The following is a 20,991-nucleotide window of genomic DNA, read 5'->3' on the forward strand; positions in this document are numbered from 1 at the left end:
TACCAAGGGAAAATGGGAAAAAAAAAGTGTGTGGGAATCATAGGAGCATTTGTCTTCTTAGTGTAATAGGAAAAGTATACAATAGGATACTTACTGATAGAATTAGGGAAATAACAGGGGAATTAATTGGAGAAGAACAGGGAGCATTCAGGAAGGGAAGAGGTTGTGTAGATCAGGAATCATTCTTAGATCTTTAGTGGAAAAGTTTCTAGAGAAAGGAAAGAAGTTGTATGATGCCTTCACGAATATGGAGAAAGCATATGACAGGATGCATAGACAAGGACTGTGAAAAGTATTAAGAATATATGGAGTAAATGGGAAGTTGTTGAATGCTGTGAAGAATATGTATGAGGGTGTTAAGGCTGCAGTGCGGGTGGATAGTGAACTGAGTGAGTTTTTCTATTTGAAGGTTGGGTTGAAATAGGGATGTGTCATGTCTCCATGGTTGTTCAATCTGTATATGGATGGGGTTATAAAAGAGATACAAGGTAGGGCAGTGGATGTTGGAGTGGCCCTAATGAGAGAGGGCACTGTTTGGAAACTCCCTGCACTGTTGTTTGCAGATGATACTGTGTTGTTAAGTGACGACGAAGGGGAGCTGCAAGGCTCGGTGGATGAGTTTGGGAGAGTATGTAAGAAACGGAATCTAAAGGTCAATGTACGAAAGAGTAAAGTTATGGTCTTCGAGAGAGGTGAAGTCAGTGAATGTACAGTGAGGTTGGATGATGAGGAGACGGAAAATGTGAGTATGTTTCAGTAGTTGGGTAGTGTGATGACTAAGGATGGAAATTTGGAGGGTGAAGTGCTTGAAAGGGTACAGCAGGGAAGAAAGGTTGCTGATTCCTTGAAGGCAGTGATAAGAAACAGGGAAGTGAGCATGGAAATGAAAAAGTTATTACATGACAGTATTGTGATACCAACTCTAACGTACGGAAGTGAACCTTGGACGTTGTTGGAGGGACATAAGTCAAGAGTGAGAGCAGCGGAAAGGAATCAGTTGAGAGGAGCCTGTGGAGTCACATGGAGAGACTGACTGACAAATGAGGATGTGAAGAAGCGTTGTAGTGTGGATGTGGATGTGATAGGAAACGTTAAGAGAAACACACTGAGGTGGTTTGGCCATGTGGAGAGGATGGAGAGTGAGAGACTGACGAGGAGAGTGTATGTGAGTGAGGTGGAGGGGGAGAGAGGGAGGGGACGGCCAAGGATGAGATGAAGGGATGGAGTGGAGAGGTATATGAGAGAGGGGGTGTGAACTGGGAGCAGGGCAGTGAAATGGCGGGGGACAGGGTGACGTGGATGCAATTTGTTTGTGGCCACCCTGCATAAGGGATTAAGGCGTCTGGCAAAAGATAGATAGATAGATAGAATTCCACCAGATGTATTTACTCAGGTCAATCTTGACGTATGCACCACCCCTGATGCCTGAGCCAATGAGAATCAAACTAAGAAAGTAAGCAGTGGAAAACAGAATTTTATTGGCTACTACCACAGCAGTAGTACAAAACAGGCAGCGAATTTTGATTTACACATATGTGCTAAGTGGTGTGAGAGAGAGAGAGAGAGAGAGAGAGAGAGAGAGAGAGAGAGAGAGAGAGAGAGAGAGAGAGAGAGAGAGAGAGAGAGAGAAATACAAAACTGCAAAGGAAAATAGAAAATAACAATAGTATCACGAATGTGGGAAAGTGTGTGTGTTCGGGACACTCACGCCAGTGTGGTGACAGATATTTTGGGGAAATATGCCAAGTGTTTGCCCCCCCCCCCGGCGAAAATCCTGGTTACGCTACTGCTTCTATTCATTATTTTATATCCAGTATAAGTCTTAGATTGGGGCTGACTCCATAAAATAATGGTGGAAAAAATTTTTAAGTGGAAGGCATTACCAACGAACTAGTTGAATATGCTTGAGAAATTTTGTTGAAACGTTTGTGCTCAGTTTCTACCATTTCTGATCATTTTTCTTTTTTGGAGGGGGCAGACGCCACAGGAATCAGCAGGCAGTTAACGCTCCCTAAATATCGAATTGCGAATGAGAGTTCATTGTACAATGTGTAATGAGCTATCAAGCCATGTCTGTTCTCTTTTCACTGTTTTTGGTAATGGGCCCCCTGAATCACTGTGGAGACTTGTATATAGTGGAAAACCTGCCAAGTATACCAATGAACTTGCCTAGAAAGTTTCATCGAAATCCATCAAATACCCGAAGGTGAGTTAATGCAAGCACACACACACACACACACACACACACACACACACACACAAGCAGGCTGAACTCCCGCAATGGTATAGGGAGCTTTGCCGAAAATGATACCATCTTGCTTTGACTGATAATAATGGTAGAAAAGTAGTGGTGCAGTTTCCTCTTCAGTATTTGGAGATAATATGGAAACAGCATACCGAATCCTATTATATATATGCCAATATCACTCAAATTCATATTCTTGCTTTCCCATATTTCTTATCGTTTTTACTTTGGGAAGGAGTTCTGAGTTCCCCAATAATCAATGGGGGCTCAAGCTCCTCAGATATCACATTAAGGATGAGAGCCCATTGTACAACAAGTATGACGATATTAAAACCATATTAAACTTACAGGATTTTTTTTTCATGTGTCCGACTCTGAACATAGGCTTCGCAGCCTGCTCCCAAGGCCCAGTAGTCCTGCGTACCACACACCTCCACATGTCACCACTTTGGCGCTAACACCCACCGTCCATATTGAATACATGCTAGGGCTGTCTCATGCAAGACTGGTGTATTGGAATTAGCGGGGGTATTTTTACGACATGTCGGCGGGTCTTCTGGTAGATCGGTAAAATTTGCTTTATATGAAATTAAAATCCTTAAACTGTTCCCTGACCCAGCGGGGATTTGAACCTGGGTCCGGTAGGACTGCAGGCCACCTCTCTACCGATCGAGTTACCGCCTCCCCCTACATACGTGCACTGGTACGAAAAGAAAGTGATTAAATTTTGGAGGCAATCGAGTGACCCTGAAAGGTTATAAACAAGGTCACGGATTTTCAGAGAGCTTTAATTTGAAACCGGTTCAAGATAGAGCTATTTACCATCATCAGCATAAAGGAGCTCCCATGTGGGCTTTCATTTGGCGTGAAGACCTTTGACCCTGAGTGATCTTGAAAGATCAGACTAAAGGTCACGGATATTCAAGGAGCTATTACTCGAAACTGTTTACAGGTAGACATTTACTATTATCAATATATAGGAAGTCCCAGATGGGTTTTTAATTGGTACCATTACCTTTGACCTTAAGCGACCCTGAAAAGTCAGTTTCGAGGTCACGGTTATTCAGGGGATTACATCTTGAAGCTGGGTGAAGATTGATATTTACTATTATCAACTTATAGGAAGTCCCATATGGGTTTTTAATTGGTACCATGGCCTTGCAAGGTCAAAGGCAAGAGCACAGATGTTCGGAGGGCTATAACTTGAAAACGGATGAGTATAAAATAACTGTTTTCGGCGAGGTTTGTTGTGCCTGGTGCCACTTGTTTATATCTGGGAGGCCGCTGAACCTTCCAAGTATTTGGTGGGGGTGTGATGTTCCCCGACTATAGCATAACGGATGAGTCCCTTGCACAAGATATCAAAGCCATATCTATCCTCCTGTCACTGTTTCTGAAAATTTTTAATTTCGTGAGGGGAGTTGACCCTCCTGAAAAACATGGCTGGATAACTGTGTATAATCAATGACCTTCCTAGTAACCCAACGAACACACCAAGGGTGCTTCATTCAGTTCCAACAAGTAGCCTAGGAAGAGTTAAAGTACACACACACACACACACACACACACACACACACACACACACACACACACACACACACACCGCTCGCTGGTGCAGTGGTAACGCTCTCGCTTGCCAACTGGTGGACGGGAGTTCGCGCCTCGCTCAGGTTGCGAAAAGTTTCACTGACGAAGTGGGTGGTTACTGTCCCCCTTGAGCAAGGGGTCGGGTGTGTGCGTGTGTGAAGGTCACAGCCTTGCCCTTAGATCGGACTGTATGAGCTCTCAGCTCCCTTCCGGGAGGGTAAAAGCTGACGATCACGACCATTTAGCGATCCTGACCGACCCGGTGATTACACACACACACACACACAGGCAGGATCGCGCGAAACGGTATAGGGCCCGTTGCCAAAATAGTGGCATCCTGCTTCGCAGGATTGATAGTAACAACAACAACAATACTAATACTAATACCAATACTAATAATAACAATAATGATGATGATAATGATGATGATGAAAATAATAATAATAATAATAATAATAATTTTAAAAATGATAATGATAATAATAATAAAAATATTGCGAATCCTGATGATGATAGTGCTGGCGATGATGATGCTTTAGAGCAGTGGCCAAGAATATTTTTATACCTTAATGTGTGGCACCGCAAAATTATGTAGCGGGCTCAGTAACAATTAGGGGGAGTTACCTCTAATTTGGGAATAAGATGTCAGAGAGGACGAGCGTGGTAATGCGCTAGTTGGAGAGAGAGAGAGAGAGAGAGAGAGAGAGAGAGAGAGAGAGAGAGAGAGAGAGAGAGAGAGAGAGAGAGAGAGATTATTGCTGCGATCAAGCCAGGAATAAAGTTTAGAATTACGAGTCTGATAAAAGATTGATGACTTGAAAAATAGAAAGACACAGGAATGAAGAAAACTATAAAGACAAAGAGAGATATTCAGGAAGTAAGGTATTATAGAATAATGAGAATAAATATTGATATTCCACATTTTCATATTCCTCTACACAATGGATCATTCTCTCTCTCTCTCTCTCTCTCTCTCTCTCTCTCTCTCTCTCTCTCTCTCTCTCTTTCTCTCTCGTTCATTTAAAAAAGTAACTTCCACAAAACAAACAGATTAGTAGTAAAAATCACGAAATGGCAAAATAAAAGTCTATGTACAAATTTGCTGTTGATTCTATTTCCATACATTCATTACACAGTGTTATTGCTCCGTTTGCAGGCTCAATCTGATGGTGTATGATAGCCTTTGTTATCGTGCATTGGCTGGTGATGACGAGTGAATGGACTGTGACCCGTTTCGCTCAGCACTCTGATGATGTATAACCAGCTTGTGTGTGTGTGTGTGTGTGTGTGTGTGTGTGTGTGTGTGTGTGTGTGTGTGTGTGTGTGTGATATTTGTTTCTGGATCGTAGCTCTCCATTTGTATATTATGCAGACATAATGTTATGCAAATCATTTTTGTATTGTACTGTTAAACTGATTTGGAGAAAGAACATACAGTATCATCATTCCCTTTACAGCCAGCACAGACATGAACTGGTGTATACGGAAAAGAGGTACCCTGGAGACTCCTAGCCCACCAGCATACAATTTCCTCCCCCTCCCACAATCCTTTCTGTCACATATCAACACCAGCCACCATCCCTTTCCGTATCTTTCCAGTTATATTCACCTCCAACAGCTTGCCATTTTGTTATTATTATTACCATCATCATTATTATTATTATTATTATTATTATTATTATTGCCATTACCCAAGGGAAAAATAGGTATACGCGGCTGGCACAAAACCTCAATTTATGCGTCATCTAGATACTCCTCTCTCTCTCTCTCTCTCTCTGGTCTGGATGTTACTAATCATATTATTCGACATCAAATCCCGAACATACAGCCATTTGAAAGTTCTGATGGATAAAGTGTGTGTGTGTGTGTGTGTGTATGTGTGTGTGTGTGTGTGTGTGTGTGTGTGCGTGTGTGTGTGTGCTATATCCATAAAGCTAATATATATATATAAATATATATATATATATATATATATATATATATATATATATATATATATATATATATATATATATATATATATATATATTTATATATATATGGTATATACCACACAAGGTATTAAAAGCCGAGAAATCATAGTATATCACAATGTTTGTTCATGAAATGCTATTCATTAATATGAAATCATGTTTCCCTTGTTTTTCAGGACCAGTTGGATGCATTTTGGCATGGAATCACTTTGATCCCTAAAGTAATCTAAGGACATTTCTTTGCACCAAACATTTGTCAGTTCAGTCTTGAGGTTGTCCAGGTTGGGTGTCTTCTGACATGATTTCATCTTTGCCCAGCAGTTTTCTATCGGATTTAGATCCGGACTGTTGCCAGGCCAGTCGAGAACCTCAATCCGATTATCGTGAAGCCATTTTGTCACCTTTCTTGACTTGTGATATGGAGCTGAATCGTGCATTAAAAAGTCCCACCCAAGAATAGCAAAAAAGTTTAACAAATCATCTTTCAGAAATTGAATGTACGAGCCACCATTCATCATCAGCTTCTTAGGAAGAAAGTAGAGGCCTCCTCTTCCCATTTCACGTGAGAAACACCCCCATACCATTACAGATTGTGGATGTTTAACAGTCGGCACCGTGTAAGCAGGGTCATATCGACTACGGGGGTCTGTGCGATGAACCTAGGCAAAACGCACCTGGAACACTTGAAATGTGCTTTCATCGGAAAACATAACTTTTCCGCACTCATCTGATGTCCTGTGTGCATACTTCTTTGCAAAATGAAAGCGCTGCTTCTTAATGCGGTCAATGAGAAGCGGGCTGCGGTGTGGCTTGGCAAACCCAGCTCCTTTTGCAAGTGGTGTTACATAGTTCGAATTGAGACTTCCTGTAACAGCTGGGATGCATTCTCTTCAATTCTGCTGCTGTCAGTCGAGGATTCTTGATTACTTCCCTCTTCAGAAGCGTATCTGTACCTCTGGAAGTCGTCCTCTTCTTTCCACCGCCATGCTTCTGCTCTGGTACGACATCAGATGGAAGGGCTCACGCTGCAGCAAGAATCTCCATGACGGTCGACTTTGCTCATCCAGTACGTTCACAAATCGTGTTCATAGGGACATTATTCTGTCACCATGCAATGATACGGACCCTCTCATCCCTTGAGCAGTACTTTCCAGGCATGACAACTCTATCTATCTATCTATTGCCAGACGCCTCAATCCCGTTTGGGGTGGCCACAAACAAATCGCCTCAACGTCGTCCTGTCCCCCGCCATTTCACTGCCTTGCTCCCAACTAATACCGCCCTCTCTCATATACCTCTCCACCCCATCCCTTCATCTCATCCTCGGCCTCCCCCTCCCTCTTCCACCCTCCACCTCATTCACATACACTCTCTTCGTCAGTCTTTCACCCTCCATCCTCTCCACATGGCCAAACCACCTCAGTGTGTTCCTCATAACGCTTCCTATCACATCCACATCCACACCACAACGCTCCTTTATATCCTCATTCGTCAGCCTGTCTCTCCACGTGACTCCACAGGCTTCTCTCAAATAACTCATTTCCAATGCTCTCACTCTTGATTTGTGTCCTTCCAACAATGTCCAAGCTTCACTTCCATAGGTTAGAGTTGGTATCACAATACTGTCATGTAGTAACTTTTTCACTTCCATGCTCACTTTCCTGTTGCTTATCACTGCTTTCAAAGAACCAGCAACCTTTCTTCCCTGCTGTACCCTTTCAAGCACTTCATCCTCCAAACCTCCATCATTACTCATCACACTACCCAAGTACTTAAACGTACTCACATTTTCCAATTCCTCACCATACAACCTCGCTGTACATTCACTGACTTCACCTCTCTCAAAGACCATCACTTTATTCTTCCCTACATTCACCTTTAGATTCCATTTCTTGCACACTCTCCCAAACTCATCCACCAAGCCTTGCAGCTCCCCTTCGTCTTCACTCAACAACACAGTATCATCTGCAAATAACAGTACAGGGAATTTCCAAACACTATCCTCTCTCACCAGGGCCACTCCAACATCCACTACCCCACCTTGTACCTCTTTTATTACCCCGTCCATGAACAGATTGAACAACCATGGAGACATGACTCATCCCTGTTTCAACCCAACCTCCAAAGAGAAAAATTCATTTAGTTCTCCATCCACACGCACTGCAGCCTTAGCACCATCATACATACTCTTCACAGCATTCAACAACTTTCCATCTACTCCATATATTCTTAATACTTTCCACAATCCTTGACTATCCACCCTGTCATATGCTTTCTCCAAATCCATGAAAGCTGCATACAACTTCTTTCCCTTCTCTAGAAACTTTTCCACTAAAGATCTAAGAATGAATATCTGATCTATACAACCTCTTCCTTTCATAAAGCCTCCCTGTTCATCTCCATCTAATTCCTCTGTTCTTTCTCTAACTCTGTCAATAAGTATCTTACAGTACACTTTTCCTATTATACTAAGAAGACAAATGCCCCTATGATTGCCACACACTTCTTTTTCCCCTTTTCCTTTGTACAAGGGAATAATTATACCTGACTTCCAATCCTCCGGGACTCTACCTTCCTCCCAGGCCAATCTGCACATCTTCCACATCGATTCTGCTACTATCTCTCCCCCATGCTTCAGCATTTCACCACACACTCCATCAATTCCTGGGGCTTTCCCCATTTTGACTTTCTTCATTGCTTCCACAACTTCTATCCTACTGATTTCTTCCTGTCTTCTCACCTCCCTCTTTCTCCCAAACATTCCCCAGCCACTTATACTCGCATTACTTTCATCCTGTATGTTCAACAATTACTTAAAGTGTTCTCTCCATCTGCTCACTTTTTCTCCCTTCTCCACCAGTAATCTACTGTACCATTTTTATCTTTCACTCCCCTGCTAACTTCACTTCCACCCTGTCTTACTCTCTTCACTTCTTTCCAGAACATCTTCTTACAGTCCCTCCACTTTTCACTCAAAATTCCCCATCCACTCTCTTCTTACTCTCTCTTACTAATCTTTTCACCTCTCTCTTTCTTTCTACATATAACTTTCTCTTCCGCCTCTCAACTTCTTCTACGTCCCTACTTCTCATCCATTCATTGTATGCTTTCTTCTTTTGTGCCACAGCCTGTCTCACCTCTTCAGTCCACTACGCTGTTCCTTGCACACCACTCTGTCTTCTCTTCCTCCCACACACCACATCACATGCTGCACATATTTCTTCTGTAAATATCCTGCACACACCTTCCAAGTCCCCCATCTGCTCCAATTCATATTTGCCCAAACGTTCCTCCACTTCTCTCTTATACTCTGCCTTTTTCTCATCCTCTTGTAACCTTTCCACTCTCCTTGCAACTACTCCTTGCTCTCGTCTTTCCCTTTTTCTATTCCACCATCTTATTTGTATCCTAATTCTGGCCACCACCAAGTAGTGGTCAGAGTGTCCACTCCCCCAACCTCTATAAGCTATTGCATCCATTACACATCTTCGCATCCTTTCATCCACACACACATAATCAATCATTGCCTTCCTTTCATTCAGTTCACTCACCTCCAATTCCCTTTCCTTCTCATCACTCTCACCATGTATACCTGTGGATCATTTTATGCCTGAAGAGGGTATAGGCTATCACCAACCCCCTTCCAGCACAAATGTCCACTAACGCACTGCCATTCTCATCTATCGCAGCAGGCACACCCCACTCACCAACTATTCCATCCACCTTCACATTCCCTACTTTACCATTCATATCACCGATCAAAAACACTCTCTCATTCCTTCCAAACTTTTCCATGCACACTTCCACATTTGTCCAGAACTCTTCTATCACTCTGCTAGCACGATCTTGCGTTGGCGCATGGAGCACATGTCAATAACAATCGCCCACATTTGTATTCCAACTTTCAACTTTACCCACACAATCCTTGACCCAACTGATCCATACTGTCTTATGCTCTTCTTCCATCTTTTGCTCACAACTATACATACTCCTTTTCCTTTGCCCCCTCCTCTCATTCTCAGCACCTACTCCTGCACATATACCCCATCCATACTCCCATTGTCTCACACTTTTTTCCTCTCAATTTTGCTTTCAGTTAATCCACATACATCCACTTTTGCACCCTCAAGCACCTGGACACCCTCTCTTTCACCCTCATCATTCGCTCCTTCTTACATTTCACGTAGCCATTACCAAGTCCTTTGTTTCGGTCCTATGTCGTCATCATTTGGTCAGTCCTTGTCCGAGGCTTCTTGTTTGTTTTTTTTTAGTTAGTTGTTTTCCGGGGAGGGGCACTAACCCTCCGCCAACCCTTTTAGTCGCCTTTTACGACAAGCAGGGATACTGGGGGAGTATTCTTGAAAAAATCCCCTACCCCCAGGGGTAATGACAACTCGACTCTAGGAAAATAACAGGGCAAACAGTAATGCAAAGGAAAAAAGAGGGATGTGGAAGCTTGGAGCGACGGGAACATATTCTCTCACTCTTGCTTCTGGGCAAGCACTGACGTGCTGCGTGTTTCACCACCTTCCGCTAACACCAGAGGAGTTGCCAGTTACTTCTTGCCCCCAAATTCACCTGATAGAGGTGGAAACACAAGAGAAGACAGAGAACTCTCCCTTAGCATTTCTGTGTGTGTAGGTCCTAAGTCAATTTGCGGTGGCGGTGAGTGTATATATCTATCTATCTATCTATCTACCTATCTATCTATCTATCTATATATATATATATATAAATGCATGTTATACCAGTATATTAGATGGGCTCTGGAATTTTAAATGTGATGAATAGTTTTTGTTGAAAATATTTAACTTCTGAGTATCTTAATTTTATAGTGATTTTTTAAATATCACTTTACAACGTCAGTGGGTTTTAACCCGGCTCAGGTAGAGGTGGGTCTGAGCGCCCCCCCCCCCGTTCCATTTTCTAGTTCATTAACTTCTATATACCTAGGAGCCCTGTTGTTCTCAGTAGCTTCCTAACGTTGTGTATCCATGCAAGGGGTGAGGGAGTTACTTCAAGCCCTCTCTTCGTTTCCGCAGTATAAGGGTATGTTAATATAAGTTGGGTATGTGAGATCCACGTCTACTTGAGGTGTGTGAGATATTTTGTTCTCCCTGAATGCAGATATGAAAGCAGTATCTGGCAGCCCTGCTTCACACCATGAAGCACCATCCCATACCAAGCTTTGGGACCATTCAAGCAACTATTCAATTTTGTTTTATCATTTTCTTATAAGAAGCCAAAATTCTTTTACTGTTTGTACTGCGTTTTTGTTTTTCTTCAAAAATTTGTTAAAAATATATAAAGAAAAGAACAGTTCATTTTTGTTTTTTTACATGTTTATGTTGCGGATACATTAAATATGTTACTATTTTCAGTACTGAGATAAAGGAAACATAAAAACTTCCCTAATTTTTACGTTTGGGGGTCTGAGAGACCCAAGTCTACCTGCTATGCAACACTGACCAACATCAACCTCAGCATGGTTAATGTTAGGTCTTTCCACGATAGTTTATAAACTTTCCTTGTGTTTATTGAAATCGTCGAGAGGCTTAAAAGTTAGACATTGAAGACTTCAGCAGACAGAAGAAATTATAAACGAAATCGAGAGTAAAGCTGTTAAAAATAGAGGTCAAAATATACGGAAAAAAAGAAAAAACTACGAATTCATTACTCCAACTTATCCCTCGAGTAAATTACAGTCGACAAATCAGGTTTACCTTTAAAAAACTGATTTTGTGTTAATTCAGTAATAGTGATTATTCCTTATTCTTGGTCTATGTGTCATACTGCTGTATATCACGTCACAATGGATATGATTGTATTTTTTTTTATAGGGGTACAGTCTCACCTTCATTAATACGAGTACGCCTCACTCCATAACACCTATGTACACCATGTCGATACACTGTGATGGTGATGATGATGATGATGGTTAATAATAAAAGAACTAAATCACACATGATGAAGCGATTGTACAAGTAAAGATCTAATAAACCGTAATAAAATACTCATTAAAACGACCACGAACCTTTTGAGAGTATTGTAACTTTCACATGCACCTTTGCTTCACTGCACCCTCTCCAGATACTCTCAGCCCCATAAAGGCCACCCACGCCTTACTAAAAACACCGTCAAACAGGATATAAATTATACAGTAGGGTGGTTAGGGAGCAGGAAAGATGGCACGAGATGCAGGCCAATTGCTTCCCTGCCAACAAAAAGTTTCATTCAGCATAAGGATAAATACACCATAAGGAAGGGCATAAGGGGAAAAATCCACTGTTCCCTTCATTAGGAATGGAATTTTTTAAACCCTTTTTAGCCCAGTGGTGTATTTGTATTACATTCACGCTGTCAAGACGATTTTGACTCAACATGGGATTGATTTTTCGAACTGGGAAGGGTTAGATAAGTATTTATCAGCCAGTTCACTGCCAAGGAATCACTTTAACATGAATAAAATTATCAAAGCTGAAAAACGTGGAATAAAAACGAAACTGTTTCTTCTTATTTTTCCTGCCACCCCCGGGCGATGATATTGCAGAGGGAAGGTCTTCTTATAGCATTTAGGTGAGGATATCCTCTATTCCCCTTAAGCAACGACTACGGTGTCAAATTTATGTTCTGATCTTGCTTTACACCAGGACGACATCTTCTTTTGTAAAAAATAAAAAGTTTCATCAGAGAGTTACATTTTCCAATACCCTCGTTGTAATGAAGAGGTTAAATAGAGTATATCAACCACTTAGTGAGACCATTATTACTATAGGGGCGTTGCTTCTTAATATAACCGTATTATGTAACCATACTCTTTGTAACCATTCCTCTATACTGCAATCATACCTTTGACAATTTCTTGAACTTGTAAACTAGAATCTAGCACTGTAGAAGTGTAGAAGTACAGTATAATAACAGTATATATATCTAGTAGTGCTGAATGCCTACATGATGATTAGTGCAACGTATCAGCTGATTTAATAAATTGCAAACGCAAGCAGCCAGCTCCCCTCGCACTGTCGTCGCTCTGTGGGCAGCTCCCCTCAAGCACTGCCGTCGTGCCTTCCTGTGGGCAGCTCCCCTCACACTGCCGTCGTTTGTGTGGGTCCTATGCTGGCATAGGACGGGTTGGACCTGTATTTGTCTTCTCCAAATAAACTTCCCGTTGAAACTACATCAAGACCTCTAGATAACTCCTAACTGGGTGTAGGAGAGGGGTGGAAACAATAACTCAGACTTCCTATCACATCCAACATCCACACCACAACGCTCCTTTTTATATCCTCATTCGTCAGCCTGTCTCTCCATGTGACTCCACAGGCTCCTCTTAAATAACTCATTTCCACTGCTCTCACTCTTGACTTGTGTCTTTCCAACAATGTCCAGAGTTTCAAGCTTCCATACGTTAGAGTTGGTATCAGAATACTGTCATGTAGTAACTTTTTCACTTCCATGCTCGCTTCCCCTGTTTCTAATCACTGCTTGCAAGGAACCTGTTAGCAACCCTTCTTCCCTGCTGTACCCTTTTCAAGCACTTCACCCCTCCAAACCTCCATCCTTACTCATCACACTACCCAAGTACTTAAACGTACTCACATTTTCCAATTCCTCACCATCCAACCTTTGCTGTACATTCACTGACTTCAATTCCTCTCTCAAAGACCATCACTTTACTCTTCCCCTACATTCACCTTTAGATTCCGTTTCTTGCACACTCTCCCAAACTCATCCACCAAGCCTTGCAGCTCCCCTTTGTCTTCACTCAACAACACAGTATCATCTGCAAACACCAGTACAGGGAGTTTCCAAACACTATCCTCTCTCTCACCAGGGCCACTCCAAAACTGGAAACGCTGCCCTCTACCTTGAAAATACCTCTTTTATTACCCCGTCCATGAACTAGATTGGAACAACCTAAGTGGAGACATGACTCATCCCTGTTTCAACCCAACCTCCAAAGAGAAAAATTCACTTAGTTCTCCATCCACACGCACTGCAGCCTTAGCACCATCATACATACTCTTCACAGCATTCAACAACTTTCCATCTACTCCATATATTCTTAATACTTTCCACAATCCTTGTCTATCCACCCTGTCATATGCTTCTCTCCAAATCCATGAAAGCTGCATTCAACTTCTTTCCCTTCTCTCAGAAACTCTTTCCACTCAAAGATCTAAGAATGAATATCTGATCTACACAACCTCTTCCTTCTTTCCTAATGCCTCCCTGTTCATCTCCTACTAATTCCTCTGTTCTTTCCTCAAACTCTGTCAATAAGTATCCTACCATACACTTTTCCTGTTATACCTAAGTAAGACAAATGCCCCTATGATTACCACACACTTCTTTTTCCCCTTTTCCTCTTGTACAAGGGAATAATTATACCTGACTTCCAAACTCCTCCGGGACTCTACCTTCCTCCCAGAGCAATCTTGCACATCTTCCCATATCGATTCTACTACTATCTCTCCCCCATGCTTCAGCATTTCAACCAAATATTCCATCAATTCCTGGGGTCTTTCCCCATTTTGACTTTCTTCTATTGCTTCCACAACTTCTATCCTACTGATTTCTTCCCTGACTTCTCACCTCCCTCTTTCTCCCAAACATTCCCCAGCCACTTATACTCGCATGACTTCCATCCTGTATGTTCAACAATTCCTTAAAGTGTTCTCTCCATCTGCTCATCACTTTTTCTCCCTTCTCCACCAGTAATCTACTGTACCATTTTTATCTTTGACTCCCCTGCTAACCTCACTTCCAATCCCTCTGTCTTACTCTCTTCACTTCTTTCCAGAAACATCTTCTCTTACAGTCCCTCCATCTCTTTCACTCAAATTCTCTTCGAAATTCCTCATCCACTCTCTTCTTAGTCTCTCTTACTAATCTCTTCACCTCTCTCTTTCTTTCTACATATAACTCTCTCTTCCGCCTCTCAACTTCTTCCACGCCCCTACTTCTCATCCATTCATTGTATGCTTTCTTCTTTTGTGCCACAACCTGTCTCACCTCTTCAGTCCACCACGCTGTTCCTTGTACCCCCCTCCGTCTTCTCTTCCTCCCACACACCACATCACATGCTGTACATATTTCTTCTGTAAATATCCTCCACACACCTTCCACGTCCCACATCTGCTCCAATTCATATTTGCCCAATCGTTTCTCCACTTCTCTCTTATACTCTGCCTTTTTCTCATCCTTCCTCTTCCTTGTAACCTTCTCCACTCCTTCCTTGCAACTACTCCTTCCTTCTCGTCTTTCCCTTCTTCTTTTCCCTCCATCTTACTTGTATCTTAATTCTGGCCACTCACCACTAAAGTAGTGGTCAGGAAAGACCACTCCCCCAACATCTATAAGCTCTTGCATCCATTACACATCTTCGCATCCTTTACTTCCTACACACACATTAATCAATCATTGCCTCTCCTTTCATTCAGTTCACCACCCACCCTTTCTCATCACTCAAGCCATGTATACCTGTGGATCATTTTATGCCTGAAGAGGGTATTGGCTGGGGTCACCAACCCCCCTCCCCCAGCACAAATGTCCACTAACGCACTACCATTCTCACTCATCAGCAACAAGCCACACTCCACTCACCAACTATTCCATCCACCTTCACATTCCCCTACTTTACCATTCATATCAACCGATCAAAAACACTCTCTCATTCCTTTCAAACATTTCCATGCACACTTCCACATTTGTCCAGAACTCTTCTCTCTTCACTCTGCTAGCACGATCTTGCGTTGTCACATACACGCACACAATCACCTACATTTGTATTCCAGCTTTCAACTTTACCCACACAATCCTTGACCCAACTGATCCATACTGTGTCTTTTTATGCTCTTCTTCCATCTTTTACTCACAACTATACATACTCCTTCCTTTGCCCTTCCTCATTCTCACCTACTCCTGCACATATACTCCCATCCATACTCCCATTCTCTCTAACACTTTCTCCTCTCCATTTTTTGTTTCAGTTTCATTCCACATACATCCACTTTTCACCCTCAAGCACCTGGACATTCTCTCTCTTTCACCTCATCATTCGCTCCTCTTACATTCCACGTAGCCTATACCAAGTCCTTTGTCCGGCCTTGGGTCGTCATCGTTTGGTCAGTCCTTGTCCGAGGCTTCTTGTTTGTTTTTTTAGTTAGTTGTTTTCCGGGGAGGGGGCACTAACCCCTCCTTTGCCAACCCCTTTTAGTCGCCTTTTACGATAAGGGAGAGACATACTGGGGGAGTATTCTTGAAAAAACTCCTACTCCCCAAGGGTAATGACAACTCGACTCTAGGAAAATAACAGGGCAAACAGTAATGCAAAGGAAAAAAGAGGGATGTGGAAGCTTGGAGCGACGGGAAACATATTCTCCTCACTCTTGCTTCTGGGCAGGCACTGACAGGCTGCGTGTTTCACCACCTTCCGCTAACACCAGAGGAGCGTTGCCAGTTACTTCTTGCCCCCCTATAAATTCACCTGATAGGAGGTGGAAACACACAAGAGAAGACAGACAACTCTTCCCTTAGCATTTCTGTGTGTGTAGGTCCTAAGTCAACTTGCGGTGGCGGTATATATATATATATATATATATATAAATATATATATATATATATATATATATATATATATATATATATATATATGCATGTTATACAAGTATATATATATATTAGATAGGCTCCGAAGTTTTAATGAATGTGATGAATAATTTTTTGTTGAAAATATTTAACTCTCTGAGTATCTTAATTTTTATAGTGATTTTTTTAATATCTCTTTACAACGTCAGTGGGTTTTAACCCGGCTCAGGTAGAGGTGGGTCTGAGCGCCCCCCCCCCCGTTCCATTTTTCTCTTCAGTTCATTAACTTCTCATATACCTAGGAGCCCTGTTGTTCTCAGTAGCTTCCTAACGTTGTGTATCCATGCAAGGGGTGAGGGAGTTACTTCAAGCCCTCTCTTCGTTTCCGCAGTATAAGGGTATGTTAATATAAGTTGGGTATGTGAGATCCACGTCTACTTGAGGTGTGTGAGATATTTTGTTCTCCCTGATTGCAGATATGAAAGCAGTATCTGGCAGCCCTGCTTCACACCATGAAGCACCATCCCATACCAAGCTTTGGGACCATTCAAGCAAGTATTCAATTTTGTTTTATCATTTTCTTATAGAAAACCAAAATTCTTTAACTGTTTGTTCTGCGTTTTTGTTTTTCTTCAAAATTTTTTTAAAAATATATAAGGAAAAGAACAGTTCATTTTTGTTTTTTTACATGTATATGTTGCGGATACATTATATATGTTACTATTTTCAGTACTGAGATAAAGGAAACATAAACACTTCCCTAATTTTTACGTTTGGGGGTCTGAGAGACCCAAGTCTACCTGCTATGCAACACTGACCAACATCAACCTCAGCATGGTTAATGTTAGGTCTTTCCACGATAATTTATAAACTTTCCTTGTGTTTATTGAAATCGTCGAGAGGCTTAAAAGTTAGACATTGAAGACTTCAGCAGACAGAAGAAATTATAAACGAAATCGAGAATAAAGCTGTTAAAAATAGAGGTCAAAATATACGGAAAAAAGAAAAAACTACGAATTCATTACTGCAACTTATCCCTCGAGTAAATTACAGTCGACAAATCAGGTTTACCTTTAAAAAACTGATTTTGTGTTAATTCAGTAATAGTGATTATTCCTTATTCTTGGTCTATGTGTCATACTGCTGTATATCACGTCACAATGGATATGATTGTATTTTTTTTTATAGGGGTACAGTCTCACCTTCATTAATACGAGTACGCCTCACTCCATAACACCTATGTACACCATGTCGATACACTGTGATGGTGATGATGATGATGATATGATGGTTAATATAATAAAAGAACTAAATCTCTACACATGATGGCGATTGTACAAGTAAAGATCTAATAAACCGTAATAAAAATACCATTAAAACGACCACGAACCTTTGAGAGTATTATAACTTACATGCACCTTTGCTTCACTGCACTTTCCTTCTCCAGATACTCTCAGCCCCATAAAGGGCCACCCACGCCTTACTAAAAACACCGTCAAACAGGATATAAATTATACAGTAGGGTGGTTAGGGAGCAGGGAAAGATGGCACGAGGTGCAGGGCCAATTGCTTCCTGCCAATCCAAAGTTTCATTCAGCATAAGGATAAATACACCATAAGGAAGGGATAAGGGGAAAAATCCACTGTTCCCTTCATTAGAATGGAATTTTTTTAAACTCTTTTTAGCCCAGTGGTGTATTTGTATTATATTCACGCTGTGTCAAGACGATTTGACTCAACATGGGATTGATTTTTCGAACTGGAAGGGTTAGATAAGTATTTATCAGTTTCTCCAGTTGTTCACTACCAAGGAATCACTTTAACATGAATAAAATTATCAGCTGAAAAACGAATAAAAACGAAACTGTTTCTTCTATTTTCCTGCCACCTCGGGCGATGATATTGCAGAGGGAAGGTCTTCTTATAGCATTTAGGTGAGGGTATCCTCTATTCCCTTAAGCGACGAGTTACGGTGTCAAATTTATGTTCTGATCTTGCTTGCACCAGACGACATCTTTTGTAAAAAAAAATAAAAAAGTTTCATCAGAGAGTTACATTTTCCAATACCCTAGTTGTAATTGAAGAGATTAAATATATATCAACCACTTAGTGAGACCATTATTACTATAGGGGCGTTGCTTCATAATGTAATTCGTATTATGTAACCATACCTTGTAACCATTCCTCTATACTCGCAATCATAATTCTTGACAATTTCTTGAACTTGTAAACTAGAACTAGCAACTGTAGAAGTGTAGAAGTACAGTATAACAGTATATATATCTAGTAGTGCTGAATGCCTACATGATGATTAGTGCACGTATCAGCTTGATTTAATAAATTGCAAACGCAAGCAGCCAGCTCCCCTCGCACTGCCGTCGCTCTGTGGGCAGCTCCCTCGCACTGCCGTCGCTCTGTGGGCAGCTCCCTCACACTGCCGTCGCTCTGGTGTGGGTCCTATGCTGGCATAGGACGGGTTGGTCCTGTATTTGTCTTCTCCAAATAAACTTCCGTTGAAACTGACATCAAGACCTCTAGATAACTCCTAACTGGGTGTAGGAGAGGGGTGGAACAATAACTCAGGACTTCCTATCACATCCACATCCACACCACAATGCTCCTTTATATCCTCATTCGTCAGCCTGTCTCTCCATGTGACTCCACAGGCTCCTCTTAAATAACTCATTTCCACTGCTCTCACTCTTTGACTTGTGTCCTTTTCCAACAATGTCCAAGTTTCACTTCCATACGTTAGAGTTGGTATCACAATACTGTCATGTAGTAACTTTTTCACTTCCATGCTCACTTCCCTGTTTCTTATCACTGCTTGCAAGGAACCAGCAACCCTTCTTCCCTGCTGTACCCTTTCAAGCACTTCACCCTCCATACCTCCATCCTTACTCATCACGCTACCCAAGTACTTAAACGTACTCACATTTTCCAATTCCCTCACTCATCCAAACCTTGCTGTACATTCACTGACTTCACCTCTCTCAAAGACCATCACTTTACTCTTCCCTACATTCACCTTTAGATTCCGTTTTTTGCACACTCTCCCAAACTCATCCAACAAGCCTTGCAGCTCCCCTTCGTCTTCACTCAACAACACAGTATCATCTGCAAACACCAGTACAGGGAGTTTCCAAACACTATCCTCTCTCACCAGGGCCACTCCAAAATCCGCTACCCTACCTTGTACCTCTTTAATTACCCCATCCATGAACAGATTGAACAACCATGGGGGACATGACTGCATCCCTTTGTTTCAACCCAACCTCCAAAGAGAAAAATTCACTTAGTTCTCCATCCACACGCACTGCAGCCTTAGCACCATCATACATACTCTTCACAGCATTCAACAACTTTCCATCTACTCCATATATTCTTAATACTTTCCACAATCCTTGTCTATCCACCCTGTCATATGCTTTCTCCAAATCCATGAAAGCTTGCATACAACTTCTTTCCCTTCTCTAGAAACTTTTTCCACTAAATATCTAAGAATGAATATCTGATCTACACAACCTCTTCCTTTCCTAAAGCCTCCTGTTCATCTCCAACTAATTCCTCTGTTCTTTCTCAAACTCTGTCAATAAGTATCCTACCATACACTTTTCCTGTTATACTAAGAAGACAAATGCCCCTATGATTACCACATGTCACTTCTTTTTCCCCTTTTCCTTTGTGTACAAGGGAATAATTATACCTGACTTCCAATCCTCCGGGACTCTACGTTCCTCCCAGAGCAATCTGCACATCTTCCATATCGATTCTACTACTATCTCTCCCCCATGCTTCAGCATTTCACTACACATTCCATCAATTCCTGGGCTTTCCTCCATTTTGACTTTCTTCATTGCTTCCACAACTTCTATCCTACTGATTTCTTCCCGACTTCTCACCTCCCTCTTTCTCCCAAACATTCCCCAGCCACTTATACTTGCATTACTTCCATCCTGTATGTTCAACAATTCCTTAAAGTGTTCTCTCCATCTGCTCACTTCTTTTTCTCCCTTCTCCACCAGTAATCTACTGTACCATTTTTTTATCTTTGACTCCCCTGCTAACCTCACTTCCAACTTGTCTTACTCTCTTCACTTCTTTCCAGAACATCTTCTTACAGTCCCTCCACTTTTCACTCAAATTCCTTCGAAATTCCTCATCCACTCTCTTCTTAGTCTCTCTTACTAATCTCTTCACCTCTCTCTTTCTTTCTACATATAACTCTCTCTTCCGCCTCTCAACTTCTTCCACGCCCCTACTTCTCATCCATTCATTATATGCTTTCTTCTTTTGTGCCACAGCCTGTCTCACCTCTTCAGTCCACCACGCTGTTCCTTGCACCCCCCTCCGTCTTCTCTTCCTCCCACACACCACATCACATGCTGTACATTTTTCTTCTGTAAATATCCTGCACACACCTTCCACGTCCCACATCTGCTCCAATTCATATTTGCCCAATCGTTTCTCCACTCCTCTCTTATACTCTGCCTTTTTCTCATCCTCTTGTAACCTTTCCACTCTCCGTGCAACTACTCCTTCCTCTCGTCTTTCCCTTCTTCTTTTCCTCCATCTTACTTGTATCTTAATTCTGGC

This window comes from Coenobita brevimanus, chromosome 53 (genome assembly GCF_032717465.1).
Source record: "Coenobita brevimanus isolate Jiangsu-jjx chromosome 53, ASM3271746v2, whole genome shotgun sequence".
Lineage (NCBI taxonomy): Eukaryota > Metazoa > Arthropoda > Malacostraca > Decapoda > Coenobitidae > Coenobita > Coenobita brevimanus.